General features: G+C 38.7%; 1 non-coding gene and 1 pseudogene across 1 annotated transcript; one reads left to right on the top strand and one right to left on the bottom strand.

The window, feature by feature from the left end:
- Positions 1 to 1,079: 1,079 nt before the first annotated feature.
- The window catches only part of LOC108479993 (K(+) efflux antiporter 2, chloroplastic-like), a 40,368-nt pseudogene continuing 25,739 nt past the window's right edge, over positions 1,080 to 15,708 (top strand).
- On the bottom strand, positions 5,458 to 5,564 carry LOC128295827 (small nucleolar RNA R71). Its single transcript, XR_008286376.1, has one exon. It is a non-coding gene; the product is annotated as a small nucleolar RNA R71 (small nucleolar RNA).

Raw genomic sequence — 15,708 nt, 5'->3', positions numbered from 1 at the left:
AATGTTTTCAATCCCAAGCATGGATCAAAAACTTGGTCCCTGAGAAAAATAAAGAGAAACATGGCGTATAGTAGTCGTTTGAGTTCAAATTTGGTTTTAAAAGGAAACTTTGATAGTCCTTTGTGTGGAACGTATTTGGCTATATCATTTTTTTGTGGTTTACATGATGTATCGAAAGTAAGAGGAGTTAAGTCGCATTGTCAAGGCAGTGATTCGTCACCGTATGCTGATGGGAATGATCGCAATGCAGAATTTGCTGAGAGTAGTAATGAGAGCTCAGGTAGTCTGGGAGAAGAAGTGATAAATGTAAGTGGTGAAGAGGAAACACCTACCCTGGATGAGTTGAGGGAATTGGTGCACAAGGTAATGGAGGAATTGAAAGTAGCTCGTCTTAACAGTAGGATATTTTAGGAAAAGGCTCAGGGAATATCAGAAGCTGCAATAGCCTCGAGGGACAAAGCAACAAATGCTTGGAATCATGTTAATAGCAAGCTTAATGTGATGCAAGGCATTGCCAATGAAGAGTGCATTGCTAAAGGGGCTGTTTTTCCAGCTGTTTGATAAAATGTCAATGGGAGTGCTTCGAACGCTCTGCCAAGAATAAAGATCGGTGTGGCATAGAAAGATGGATGAGTTGAGGGAATTGGTGCACAAGGCAATGGAGGAATTGAAAGTAGCTCGTCTTAACAGTAGGATGTTTTAGGAAAAGGCTCAGGGAATATCAGAAGCTGCAATAGCCTCGAGGGACAAAGCAACAAATGCTTGGCATCATGTTAATAGCAAGCTTAATGTGATGCAAGGCATTGCCAATGAAGAGTGCATTGCTAAAGAGACTGTTTTTCCAGCTGTTTGATAAAATGTCAATGGGAGTGCTTTGAACGCTCTGCCAAGAATAAAGATCGGTGTGGCATAGAAAGATGGATTTTACTTGTTGTTATAAGCATCCCACTATCTTTCATGGCAATGAAGTTACTAGATATAGGATACTGGATCCATTTAGGTGTAGAAACTTTAGTTACAATGTTTTCAATCCCAAGCATGGATCAAAAACTTGGTCCCTGAGAAAAATAAAGAGAAACATGGCGTATAGTAGTCGTTTGAGTTCAAATTTGGTTTTAAAAGGAAACTTTGATAGTCCTATGTGTGGAACGTATTTGGCTATATCATTTTTTTGTGGTTTACATGATGTATCGAAAGTAAGAGGAGTTAAGTCGCATTGTCAAGGCAGTGATTCGTCACCGTATGCTGATGGGAATGATCGCAATGCAGAATTTGCTGAGAGTAGTAATGAGAGCTCAGGTAGTCTGGGAGAAGAAGTGATAAATGTAAGTGGTGAAGAGGAAACACCTACCCTGGATGAGTTGAGGGAATTGGTGCACAAGGCAATGGAGGAATTGAAAGTAGCTCGTCTTAACAGTATGATGTTTTAGGAAAAGGCTCAGGGAATATCAGAAGCTGCAATAGCCTCGAGGGACAAAGCAACAAATGCTTGGAATCATGTTAATAGCAAGCTTAATGTGATGCAAGGCATTGCCAATGAAGAGTGTATTGCTAAAGAGGCTATTCAAAAGGCAACAACGGCACTATCTTTAGCTGAGGCAAGGCTTCAGGTGGCAGTAGACTCATTTGAACTTCTGGAAAATGGAAATGGTTCCGTAAAAAGTTATGGAAAGAGTGATGCTCAAATGGATGTTAGGGAAGATAATGAAGTGATATTGGATGCACAATATGAGATTAGAGAATGTCAGAAGAAGTTGGCAAATTGTGAAGTAGAGTTAAGGCAAGTGTGGGGTAAAAAGGAGGAGTTGCTGAAGGAAGTGGAGAGATTGAAAGAGGTTGCAAAGAAAGCACAGATGGATGCCTTGGAAGCTAAGGAAGATGTAGCAAACATCATGCTTTTAGCAGAGAAAACTGTTGCTTTCAAAGTGGAGGCTACAAACGTCTGAAATTGCCCTAAGAAGATCTGAAAAGTCTCTTTCTAGTTTGACTGTTGACACTACTGAATCCGCCCAGGGGCAAGGTTTGGGTGAAGGGAATATTGTCAAGGAGGAGAAGATCAGTCAAGGGGGTTAGAGTCATGCTTTTCTTGAAATAAAAGGGGATGCTTTGACTAATGGTGATACTTTAATTCCTAAAGCAGACATTTTATCTCACGAAGCGAAAAAAAGGATTTGAAGATCACAAACAATTTTTTGATTTCACTAATTATGAGAATGTAATGTTGGGCTTAGATTCTATAAAAGAAGCTGAAGTTGAAGCAGAAAAGTCAAAAAATGTTCAACCAAAGAAGTCTGATACTCCGAAGAATGTGACGACGGAGAGTTCATCCCTTAATATGCCAAAGTCATTGTTGAATAAATCTTCCCGTTTCTTATCTACATCATTCTTTTCCTTAACTTTTGATGGGACAAAACTCACACCAGCATCAGTTGCCCAGTGTTTTTTGGAGTCTGCAAGGAAACAAATTCCTAAGCTTGTTGTACGATTACTGCTCTTTGGAGCTGGGTATGCTTTGAAAGTTGCTACCTTGTTTCATTAACTAATTTCATCATCACTTCTATAAAATGCCTCTATGTATTGGCTAAGCATTGTTGATTTCCCGCTTCTTGACTCAAGCGATGTATTCAGTTAAGGTTTTGGTGGAAGCTGTAGAAACAAGATGTGTTTCTTTAGAATGTTATGATCATGGCAGCTTCAGTTAAAAGTTTAGCTATGAAAACTGTTGGTGTTTAAAACAAAGCTGAGCAAGCAGAGTCGAAAGCTTGTGCAACAAGCCTCGTGACTTGGTGAAGAAACAAAAGTAGAAATTTGTTTAAGAACAAGAACAAAATTGAAAGCAAGAAAAATAATGGAGCATATATGAATGAAATCTGATAATTTTTCATTAAGAAGAAGCATTGGGGCCATTACATATACCAGTCATTGACTGAGCAAAACAAAGTAAACTTCACCTAATGCTTACCTAATACCACTAATTACATGGAAACTTGGTAAAATAACTTGTACACATGAACAAAGCTGATTTATCAGCTCAATCACTACCTAATTACATCAAATTCTTTACCAAATAAGTTCAAATCAAACTAAGTTACAAAACATGAACTTGAAGTAATAAAAACAAGTAGAATTTGGACAACATCAATAAGCTTTAGCTGCTGCAAGCATGGCTCGACCGCATGTGGTGCACCTTGCTGCATGAGCTGCATGGAAGGCCATCTTCTAACACTCCTCCTTGGTCTCCATGCTGCTAACTCCTAACTGCTTTCTCATTTTAGTGTACCTTGACACTCCAAAGGCTCTTGTGAAGATATCAACAACCTGTTCTTCTGAATTGCAATGAATTAGCTCTACCTCTCGAGCTTGTTCCATCTCCCTTACCACATGTAGTTTGATGCTAAAATGCTTAGTTCTACTGATAAATCGTAATTTATACATATTTGTATCCCATGCTTAGCACATTTATGGATGAATTCTCATTAGATTTGGTGAATTCGATGCTCCTAAACCTTTAATTTCATGTTTTATACTTAGGTGAGCATAGAAAGTAAAAAGAGCGAGAAACGGCCCAAAAATGGAGAAAATGGGCCAACGTAGGAAATCAACACGGCCTGGACTTCCTCACACGGGTAGTTCATACGTCCGTGTCTATTTAACAGATTGCAACACGGCCTAAGCCACCTCACATGGGTGTGTCACACGGGCGTGTCCCTGTCGAGCCCAAGTCTAGTCCTATTCGGAAAAAGGCCACTCTTGAAGGTTTTGAAGCATTCTAAAGCCTATATATACACCCCAGGAGGTACTTGAAAGACACACAGAGAGTAGGAAGTAAGGAATTACTGGAAGGAAGCCGATTGATCCATCTCAGAAGCCGAATTCCCCTTCAAGACTGAAGATCTCCCTTCAATTCCCTTCAAGAGTACTTGGGTTTTCTTTATGTTTTGTTATCATTATTCTTTTGAGATGTTTTCTTTCATAAATATGAACTAAACCCCTTAAATACCTAAAGGGAATGAAACCTAAGACGAATCTTGTTGTTATTATCTGAATTATATGATAAATATTTGATTTGTTCTTAATTATGTGTTCTTAATTCTTGCTTTGATATTCCAAGACATTAATTCAAGTTTTGATGTGCTTATTCAGAGAAGCAAAAGTCCCTGTCTAAGAGTAGATCTAACATAATTAAGCGGAGTTGATTGCACACCTAAAGATAGGGTGACATAATTTTGCGGGATTAAGGTGAAACCTAATAAGGGAAACCATAAATCGAGTTAATGCAACACTAGGGGTTTTAATTAGAAAGAGATTTCAATTAATCAACCTAGGGTTAGACGTTGTTAGTCTCGAGAGAGATAATAATATAAATTAGGGATTTCTATGGATCAAGTCAAATGAATAAATTGTCTAATTCAGAGTCAATAAGAAGTAAAGTTTAGGTGGATTTTTCCTTAGGTATTGTCCAAATCATTCAGTTTTCCCAAAACTTATTTCCCCAATTCACTTTCTATGCATTCTTAGTTTAGTAATTAGTTTAGATAAAACAAATCCCTTTATTTTTAGGCTAGATAATAAAAAGAAAGTTAACACTAGTGCTTTTAGTTCCTTTGGGTTCGACATTCCGGTCTTGCCATAAGCTATACTACTGTTCGATAGGTGCGCTTGCCTTTTTCGTGATAATAGTTAGTTTTCAAGAACTATCATTCATAAATTATAAAACTTATCACGATTTACATCAATCAAGTTTTTGGCACCGTTGTCGAGGAACTAAGATATTAGGAATACTTAATTTTTATTACTTTAGCCATTTATTTTATTGCAATTTAAATTTTATTTTGATTTTTGTTACTAAATTTTATTTTTCTTTTTGGCAGGTTTTTATAGTTTATGACTAGAAAAAACCCGTCGGGACGATTGCTTTTTGACAGTGAGATCGATCGCACAGCTCGCAGAAACTGAAGAGAAATAAGGCGAAACCTAAGATAGATAGAGAAAGAGCAAGAGGACGATATTTCCACCACAACTGAGGAGATGGTTGAAAATCAAAAAAATCCGCTACCTCCTGCGATTGATGCTGATCCAGTAAATCAGAATCCTGCTCTACGCACTATGTACGATTATGCTAAGCCTAATTTAATAGGAACTGAGTCAAGTATAGTTAGGCCTGTTGTTGCTGCAAATAATTTTGAACTGAAACCTAACACGATTCAAATGATACAACAGTTTGTTCAGTTTGATGGTTTACCGGACGAGGACCAAACACTCATTTGGCAAATTTTCTGGAATTCTGCGACACTTTAAAAATCAATAGCATTTCTGATGATGCCATTTGCCTTTGGTTATTTCCATTTTCGTTGAGGAACAAAGCTAAATAGTGGTTGAACTCGTTACCACGAGGGTCAATCACTACTTGGGAACCGAAAAATTCTACTTCAATATTTTTCGCAGGCTAAAACGGCTAAATTAAGGAATGATATCTCTTCTTTTGTGCAGATGGATCTAGAAACACTCTATGATGCATGGGAGAGATACAAGGATCTATTGAGAAGGTGCCCTCACTATGGGTTACCTTTATGGTTGCAAGTTCAAACGTTTTACAACGGCGTGAACCCCTCAGCAAGGCAACTTATCGACGCAGCTGCTGGTGGGACTATCAATAACAAAACACCTGAAGTGGCTTACGAATTTATTGAAGAGATGTCACTGAATAACTATCAGTGGCAAGTCATGAGAACAAAGCCGACAAAAGCAGCCGGTGTTTTCAACCTTGACGCAGTCACTATGCTATCAAATCAGGTAGAAATTTTAAATAAAAAGATTGACGATTTGTGTAGTTCTACTCAGGTACATCCAGTGATGAGGTGCGATTCAAATGGAGGAGGAGTACACACAGAATATCAATCCTTCAACCCTAGCACCGAGGATAAACAAGTTCAATATAAGGGTAACAATAATTCTAGACCTCAAAATAACCCATACAGTAATACTTATAATGCAGGTTGGAGGAACCATCCCAACTTCTCATGGGGTGGTCAAGGAAATCAAAGGCCACAACATCCCCCAGGTTTTCAACAACCACCTTACCAGCAGAAAAAGAAGCTGAACCTTGAGAAGATGCTAACGAAATTTATCTCGATGTTAGAGACTCATTTTTAGAATACCGAAACAACACTTAAGAATCAACAAGCGTCGATCCAAGGGCTCAAAACTCAGATAGGCCAACTTGCCAAATTAATTTCTGAACGAACACAAGGTAGCTTGCCAAGTAACACTGAATTTAACCCAAGGGAACAACTCAATCCGATTACCGCTCGAGAAAAAAAAGGGTTAATTGAAACTGAACCAGAATCGAGGAAAAGAATTGTGGTAAGTAAAGGTAAGGATGAGGTGGACCACAGTGAGCGGAAACCGATAAGTAAAGAGTACCAACCTTGTGTGCCATACCCCAATGAGACAAGGAAAGACCACACAGACGAACAATTTGGTAAATTCCTTACACTATTAAAGAAATTACACATTAACTTACCGTTTATTGAAGCTCTTTCGTAGATACCAAACGCAGTTAAATTTCTAAAGGAGCTTTTAGAATAAACGGAAGTTGGATGAGGCGTCGCATGTAGAGTTGAACGCAGCTTGCTTAACCATTCCACAGAATAAACTACCCAACAAGTTGAAAGATCCAGGGAGTTTTACGATTCCTTGTTTGATTGGTAGTTTGAACGTGAATAATACATTGGCTGATTTAGGGGCGAGCATTAATGTTATGCCTTATAAAATGTTTAAACAGCTAGGTCTTGGGAAACCCAAACAAACTAGGATGAGCATTCAATTGGCTGATAAAACCATTAGATTTCCTAGGGGTATCATTAAAGATGTTCTTGTTAAAATCGATAAATTTATATACCCAGTAGACTTTGTTGTTCTAGACATAGAAGAGGATAGTGACGTGCCTTTAATTTTATGAAGGCCCTTTTTAGCTACTACTAGAACTGTTATCGATGTTGGTACAGGTGAACTCACACTTCGTGTGGGTAATGAAACAATCACTCTTCAAGCTCCTAATTCGAGTAACAAATCAAATATTGAGAGTGGTTGTATAAATCATGTTACTAATATAATCATGTGGTGTAACCTTCTTTGTAGGAAACAAGTTCAACGAGCATAAATGAGCCTTGTTCAAGTAACAACAAAAGACCCATCTATGAAGAACGAAGGCTACAGAACGAAGAACTAGATGAATGGTGAACACCTGTCAAGGAAAAACCAAAAGTGCACGAAAAATCGAAGCGACACCACAATGAACATAGGGATGAAACAAGGCAAATTAAAGTTGGGGACAAAGTATTGTTAGATGAAAATGACCCCCGAATTGTTACTCTAGAGCACATTACGGACGGAGCGACTCCCTTCACGGTAATGAACATCTTCCCACATGGTACAGTTGAGGTAACACATACTGTATTTGGAACTTTTAAGGTAAATAATACTCGACTCAGACCTTATTTTGATAAAATTGATAGCAGAGGTGAGGAGTTTCAACTCCTTAATCCACCGTAATCACATGAAATTGAGGTAAGTCGAGCTTAGATTATAAATAAGTGCTTCTTGGGAGGCAACCCGAGCACTAACAATGTTGATTTCTTTACATTTTTTTCACATATAAATCATTAACTGAGTCCTTAAATGCAGGTTTTCCAAATCCACACGACAAGGCACACGGGGCGTGCTTTCGGCCGTGTGAATACCACGGGATGCGACACGGCCGTGTGGTACAGTCGTGTGAAAACCAAAGAAAATTTTTTTCCCCAACATAGGATTCGACACATTATCACGGCTGTACGACATAACCGTGGGCAATCCTGCCAAATCAACACGGGCATGCGACACGCTTGTGTCTATAAGTCGTGGCAGAAATTGAGAAATTAACACGGGCGTACGACACGCCCGTGTCCCCCACTCATGGTCGAACCTGTCAAAAGAATATAGGCGTGCACATACATACACAGGTGTGGGAGAAGCGAAGGAAGCAATACACAACCGTGCGACACGGCCGTGTGCACTAACACGCCTAAGGAACATGGGCGTGGGCTGAATTTTAGACGTACCCAAATTTGAAAATCACGAAACGCACGGGCTAAAATAAGGGCACACGGGCGTGCCCCACGACCGTGTGCCCCAAAATCTATATAAACCCCTCACTATTCATCATCCCCTTCCCCAAAACCTAACCCTAGCCGCCGAAATCCTCTTCCCCACCACCGACCGGCCACCCCTAGCCCTCTTCTCTTCTCTCATTTTTCTCACCTCTCTCATCTTCTCTCCTTGTGTGACCCACACGGCCCCATCACCCACGCCAGTAGCCGACCCTAACTGCACCAAACTTCACACCGTCGCCCCTCCGACCACCGGTCCTCTTCTAACAGTTTCCTCTTCACTTTTACTTTCTTTTGATGCTTACTAACATGATTTTTACCCTATTATTTTGCTACTAATTGTTTATCATCCTCATTCCTAGGATTTAGTTCACATACTTTGTACCGTATTCTTACCATGCTTAGCTACTTTCATCTAGTTTGTTTTTTATTTAGTCATGCTATCATTTTGCCATTTGCCATAAAATCTCTATCAAGTTTGATTGCTTTTGGTTGAGTCTTGTTAGTGTTAGTAATTTTTGATTTCATTTGTTAGTTTAATTCATGGTTAATTCCTTTTTGAATTTGTTGATATCTTTTACATTCATCAAGATATAAGAGTAGTTTTTCTTGCAGGCATATCATGTCAAATCCATGCGGCAAGAAGACTGCCATTCCTGCCTCAAAGAAACGCAAATGAATAGTATCCTCATCGGGTCCTATCGCCGGGATTAGGAATCCACTCCTCCAATTTCTACCAGGACCACAGGAGAAGCTATTCCAGATATTACGAGCCCGACCCTTAGAAGTGGGCCGTTGCATTGACTGGGCCGTACTAGAACAAATCCAACTGGCTGACGCAGTTCGAGCCCTCTTGACGACTGACCCATGGGGGCTATTCTTTGAGATCGTTGAGCCAACGTACCTCGATCTCACACTCGAACTCTGTTCGACCTTCCACCTTCAAGTTGTTATGACAGAGTTCGATAATCCTGGAATGGTCCAGTTCTGTTTCGGCGGTTTAGTCCTCCAGTTGAGCATACCTAATTTTAGAGTCGCGTTAGGACTATACACAGAGGAGTTTATGGACGACGAAGACTTCACGAGCCTCTATCGCCACATCCACTACTCTTATTCAAACTGCTGAAGGGCCCTCGTCCCTACTTCGGCCACCTATGACCCGAGTCACTCCAAGGTATCGGCTCTCACCCCATCCCTGCCATACCTACACGCCATCCTAGCCCACACTCTGACAGGATGGCGAGAGAGCACCGATGTCGTCAACACTCACGATGCCTATTTCTTATGGAGCATGGCGAATGGATACGTCTTCGACCTTGCTTATTTCATTGCCCTCGCCATTCACCATCAGACGGAGCGACACAGGAAGGGAGTCATATCCATCGGCCCTTATGTAACTCGCCTGGCACGGTTCTTCGGTCTCCTCAACACGGCAGCGCAAGCATCCTCTTTCACTTTCATCGGTCATATGCCCCCACAGGGCATTCCGAGTATGCTACATATGAGGATGATCGAATGACGACATGGATTTGATCCTCTTCAGTACTGCCTAGTCCAGTTAGCTGAGCAAGAGGACCTAGAGGACATTACCGATGATGTCCCTCTGCCTCACGAGGATCTAGCCTCTCAGCCACCACCTATTCATCATCTAGTTCATGCGGCAGCTTCACTCTCTAACATCTTTGAGCACCTTACTCGATTCGAGCAGCAATGTTTTCAACGTTTTGATCACATTAATGCAACTCTATATCAGATTTGTCAGCACCTTCACATCTCATCTCCTCCCCCACCTCGCGAACCATCTAACGATGAAGATGTTTAAAGACTTTCATTTATTATTTTTATGTTTTTATTTTATCTTTTTAAAATAATTTTTTATTTTATTTTTATTTTCTTTTAATTTTATTTCATCCTTAAGTTTTATAATTTATATTAAACAATTTATATTTTCGACCATTTCTTTATGAGTAATCATGTTACTTTATATTTCCTAAAGAATTATTGATTTTATCGCAGTTATAAAGAGCTCCAAAGCTCACTATTACTTAGGAATTTGCAACTCCACTGGAGAAGGTTCTCCACAACTGCAATGTTCTACTCGACCATGACCATAGCTATCACCAGATATAATATTCTCTTGGGCAAGACCTGTGGACTAACGAACCTCTACCACCACCGGAGTATCCTCTTCTGATCTCACACTTGCCTTAGCCGACCACTCTCCATGAATACGATTCAAGGATTCCATTTACCATTCAGAAAGTTTCACTTCTTTCCCTATCTTATGATCTTATATCTATATTTTTTAGTAAATCTATTTTTGTACATTGAGGACAATATACATCGTAAGTGTAGGGGGGTCATGTATATCTTTATCAGAAAAATCCCTGAATTTTGTCTTATTCTCATGTAACTCACTCATATCACTATTAGAATGAATTTTGATTAACTTATGATTTTTATTGATATGTCTTAGATTAAAACATAGGCATTTATGCATTGATTGTTTAAACTTTAAGGAATTAGAGAATCAAGCATGATAAGTTGATTTTTTTTGAGAATTAAAATTTTTTTAGATTGTTTCCCCAAGTTTAGGTATTATCTTGAGTTGAAATTCACAGGTTTAACATAAAAAAGCCATAATTTTTGTGAGATCTTGAACCTTTAGAGCATCTATTATTTCTTTCATGCACATTCTTATTATTGCTATGAGTGCATCAATATTGATTTGTTATTCTAGAACTTGCTTGATTATGCATGTCAACACTACACCTTTGATTTGATATGTTGAAATGATACAGGCACTTAGGTTTAACCCACTCACTCTATTAAAGTCTACCTTCATAATTAACCCTTAGTGAACCCCTTGAGCCTAACAAACCATTCATTGATTCACCCCCAATATTAACCCATAACCTATTATTGTTGAAATCCCCTAAATTAATTTGATCCCTATTTTTGTCGAGATTCGATTTGAATAAATTACTTAGCTATGTTTTAGTTTTAGCAAAGTTATAAATTATTTGATTTGTTCTTAAAAAAATTAAATTATTATGAAATTATATAATGATTAGATTAAAATGATGTTATCCATGAAGAAAAGCTCAATTAGGAATATAAATTGTCAATTGTAATATTTTTCTCGTTAAGTAATTTTTCAATTCAATCTCGATTCTAACCTTCTTTTTCAGCTTATGACCACACCCCCTAACCAAAGCTGCGTTACAACCCTCTAAAGGCCTTTTGATTGATGTATCATCTCAATTTATAGTGGTGGAGAGTTGATTTTCACGCAAGCCTATGGTAATAACTTTTCATATTGACTAATGAGTGCTTCATCTATTGTCCTTAAACACTTCGAGTGATTTGAGTGAATCGTTAGTGAGGATGTTGAATTATGTGATATTTTGAATCAAAGGTGATTACTTAGATGAGGGGAGACACCTATATCTTCGTATATAAAATGCTCAACTTGGAATGTTTGAAACTTTGATGTTCTTCGAGTTGAATTTGTAATGTATGATTACTTATGGATTATTTTGAGATATTATTGATAGGAATTATAAGTTGAGAAAAATGAATTCTTAATTGTGAGTTGAGGATTTTGCTTGAGGAAAAGCAAACGCTTAAGTGTAGGGGTATTTGATAAATCATAATTTATACATATTTTTATCCCATGCTTAGCATATTTATGGATGAATTCTCCTTAGATTTGGTGAATTCGATGCTCCTAATCCTTTGGTTTCATGTTTTATACTTAAGTGAGCATAGAAAAGTAAAAAGAGTGAGAAACGGGCCAAAAGCGGAGAAAATGGGCCAACGTGGGAAATCAACACGGCCTGGACTTTCTCACATGAGTAGTTTACACGCCTGTGTCTATTTAACAGATTGCAACACGGCCTAAGCCACCTCACACGGGCGTGTCCCTGTCGAGCCCAAGTCTAGTCCTATTCAGAAAAGGCTACTCTTGAGGGTTTTGAAGCATTTTAAAGCCTATATATACACCCGAGGAGGTACCTGAAAGACACATAGAGAGTAGGAATCAAGGAATTACTCAAAGGAAGTCTATTAATCCATCTCAGGAGCCGAATTCACCTTCAAGACTGAAGATCTCCCTTCAATTCCTTTCAAGAGTTCTTGGGTTTTCTTTATGTTTTGTTATTATTATTCTTTTGAGATGTTTTCTTTCATAAATATGAACTAAACCCCCTAAATACCTAAGGGGAATGAAACCTAAGACGGATCTTGTTATTATTATCTGAATTATATGATAAAAATTGGATTTGTTCTTAATTATGTATTCTTAATTCTTACTTTGATATTCCAGGATATTAGTTCAAGTTTTGATGTGCTTATTCAAAGGAGCAAAAGTCCCTATCTAAGAGTAGATCTAACATAATTAAGCGGAGTTGATTGCACGCCTAGAGATAGGGTGACATAAATTTGTCGGATTAGGGTGAAACCTAATAACGGAATCCATAAATCGAGTTAATGCAACACTAGGGGTTTTAATTAGAAATAGATTTCAATTAATCAACCTAGGGTTAGACGTTGTTAGTCTCGAGAGAGATAATAATATAAATTAGGGATTTCTACAGATCAAGTCAAATGAATAAATTGTCTAATTCAGAGTCAATAACAAGTGAAGTCTAGGTGGATTTTTCCTTAGGTATTGTCCAAATCATTCAGTTTTCCCAAAACTTATTTCCCCAATTCACTTTCTGTGCATTCTTAGTTTAGTAATTAGTTTAGATAAAACAAATCCCTTTATTTTTAGGCTAGATAATAAAAAGAAAGTTAACACTAGTACTTTTAGTTCCTTTGGGTTCGACATTTCGGTCTTGCCATAAGCTATACTACTGTTCGATAGGTGCGCTTGCCTTTTTCGTGATAATAGTTAGTTTTCAAGAACGATCATTCATAAATTATAAAATTTATCATGATTTACATCGATCAGCTACCATGGAAGACAGGGTTCTTTGCAATTGCAACAGCAGACATGTTATCACAATAGATCTTTGTTGCTTCCCTTTGATGTAGGTTGAGATCAGCTAGGATTTTCCTTAGCCAAATGGCTTGGTTAACTGCTCTAGCAGCAGCCACATACTCAACTTCTGCTGTGGATTGAGCCACTATTGATTGCTTCTTTGAACTCCAGCAAAACATTGCTGAACCAAGTGTAAATGCATAACCAGATGTGCTCTTTATGTCATCTTTTGAACTAGCCCAGTCACTTTCAGTGTAGCCTATTAGTTTTAGGTTTTTAGCTTTGCTAAACTATAATCCATAGCTCAAGGTGCCTTTGATGTACCTGAGCACTCTTTTTTCTGCTTGAAGATGCTACTTGTTGCAGCAATGCATGAACCTCGATAGCATACTCACAACAAACATGATGTCTGGTTTGGTTGTTGTCAAATACAATAAGCATCAACTAGACTCCTATAGGCAGATTCACTGACCTGTTTATGATCCCCTTGGTTTGACAGCTTCATTCCAAAAACCATAGGTGTGCTTATTGGCTTGCATTTCTCCATAGAAAACTTGCTTAAGATCTTTGTAGTAAATATCTTCTGTCCCAAGAAGATTCCACCTTGAGTTTACAGCACCTCCATTCCAAGGAAAAATGTCATCTGCCCCAAGTCAGACATTTCAAATATTTCCTTCATCTTGGCCTTGAAATCAGTCAATATGACCTGATCTCCTCCTGTCCCCAAGAGGTCATCAACATAAAGGGACACAATAAGTTGTCTTTCAACTTGTTCTTTCTTGACATACAATATTGGCTCACTGATGCTTCTCTTGAATCCCAAGCTAATTAGATAGTTATCAATCCTAGCATACTAGGCTCTAGGAGCTTGTTTTAGGCCATAAAAGGCTTTTTTAAGCCTGTATACCATATGTTCTTTGCCAGACACAACAAAACCTTGGGGCTGGTCTATGTAAATTTTTTCTTCAAGGAAGCCATTGAGAAATGCAGACTTTACATCAAGCTGGTGGATCTTCCACTGCATTTGTGTTGCTAAGGCAACCAATAGCCTGATGGTATCTAGCTTGGCCACTGGTGCAAATGTCTCCAAGTAGTCCAGGCCATATCTCTAACTGAACCCTTTAACAACCAGCCTAGCTTTCAATTTATTCAAACTCCCATCAGCATTCTGCTTGGCTCGATAGACCCATTTAACACTAATGATCTTTCTGTTAGCAAGCCGTTCTACTAGCTCCTATGTCTGATTCTTTTGAATCATCTTAATTTCATCAACCATGGCTTGCTTCCACCCTTCATGTGCTTTAGCTTCTTCAAAACTAGTTGGTTCTACTATGGTCACTTGAGCCCTTTCATAAATCTCTGCCAAGGGTCTTGTTCCCCTAACTGGCTCATCATCAACATCCATTTTGCACCAACTTGATCAGGTTCAATCTGACTTGCTATGAGTTCTTCAAAAATAGCCTCTGGCTGATTTCTTTCCCAGTTCCAGTATGTCTTTTCATCAAAGATCACATCTCTGCTCATTTGGATCTTATTTGTTGAAGGATCTAGGATCCTATAACCTTTCTTGACTGAGCTATAGCCTATCAGAACACCAGCTTGGGCCCTTTTTGACAGCTTATCCCTTTTCACAGCTGGTGTATGAGCATAACACAGGTAGCCAAAACTTTCAAGTCAGCCAAAGATGGCTTAAACCCAAACTAGGCCTTGAATGGTGTTTTGTGAGCCAATGCTTTTGTTGGAAGTCTATTTTGAATGTAAATAGTAGTGTTAATTGCTTCAGCCCACATGGTTTTAGGTAAATTCTTCTGAAATAGAAGGCACTTGGCCATTTCCATAAGACTTCTGTTTTTCTTTTCACTGACCCCATTTTGCTGAGGTGTATAGACATTGGTCAGCTGGTGTTTGATCCCTTCATCATCACAATAAGCCTGAAACTGAGCTGAGGTATACTCAGCTCTATCGTCTAACCTGATGGTTTTGAGTTTGCAGTCTGTTTTTGTTTCAACTGCAGCTTTAAACATCAAGAACACTTGAGCTACCTTAGACTTATGCTTCAAAAAGAAAATCTAGCAATATCTGGTATGATCATCAATAAAGAAAATGAAATACTTACTTCCATTCAGTGATTCTGATTTCATAGGACCACATACATCAGAGTGTACCAGCTGCAATCTTTCTGTGGCTCTCCAGGCCTTGTTGGTAGGAAATGGCAATTTAGACTGTTTTCCAAGTTGACAGACTTCACAAACCTCATCTTTCTCAACAGAGTTGGTGAAGTTCTCAACCAGTTCCTCATTTATCATTTGAGCTATCGATTTGAAGCTGGCATGACCAAGCCTTTGATGTCGAAGCTTGGATTCTTCAGTTGAGGCAACACAGGCTGAGTGTAAGTCACTTGGCCAGTTGGCTTCAAAGCATTTATCAGTCATTGTGACTGACATGAGGCTTGATCCATTTGGATCCCCAATTTGGCACTCATTGCCCTTAAACACAACTGAGTAGCCTTTTTCAAGCAGTTGAGCAATACTGAGAAGGTTTCTTTCAATCTCAAGTACCAACAGCACATTT

This window comes from Gossypium arboreum, chromosome 7 (genome assembly GCF_025698485.1).
Source record: "Gossypium arboreum isolate Shixiya-1 chromosome 7, ASM2569848v2, whole genome shotgun sequence".
Lineage (NCBI taxonomy): Eukaryota > Viridiplantae > Streptophyta > Magnoliopsida > Malvales > Malvaceae > Gossypium > Gossypium arboreum.
The sequence above is the reverse complement of the archived record's forward strand: the minus strand, read 5'-3'. Positions and strand labels throughout refer to the sequence as shown.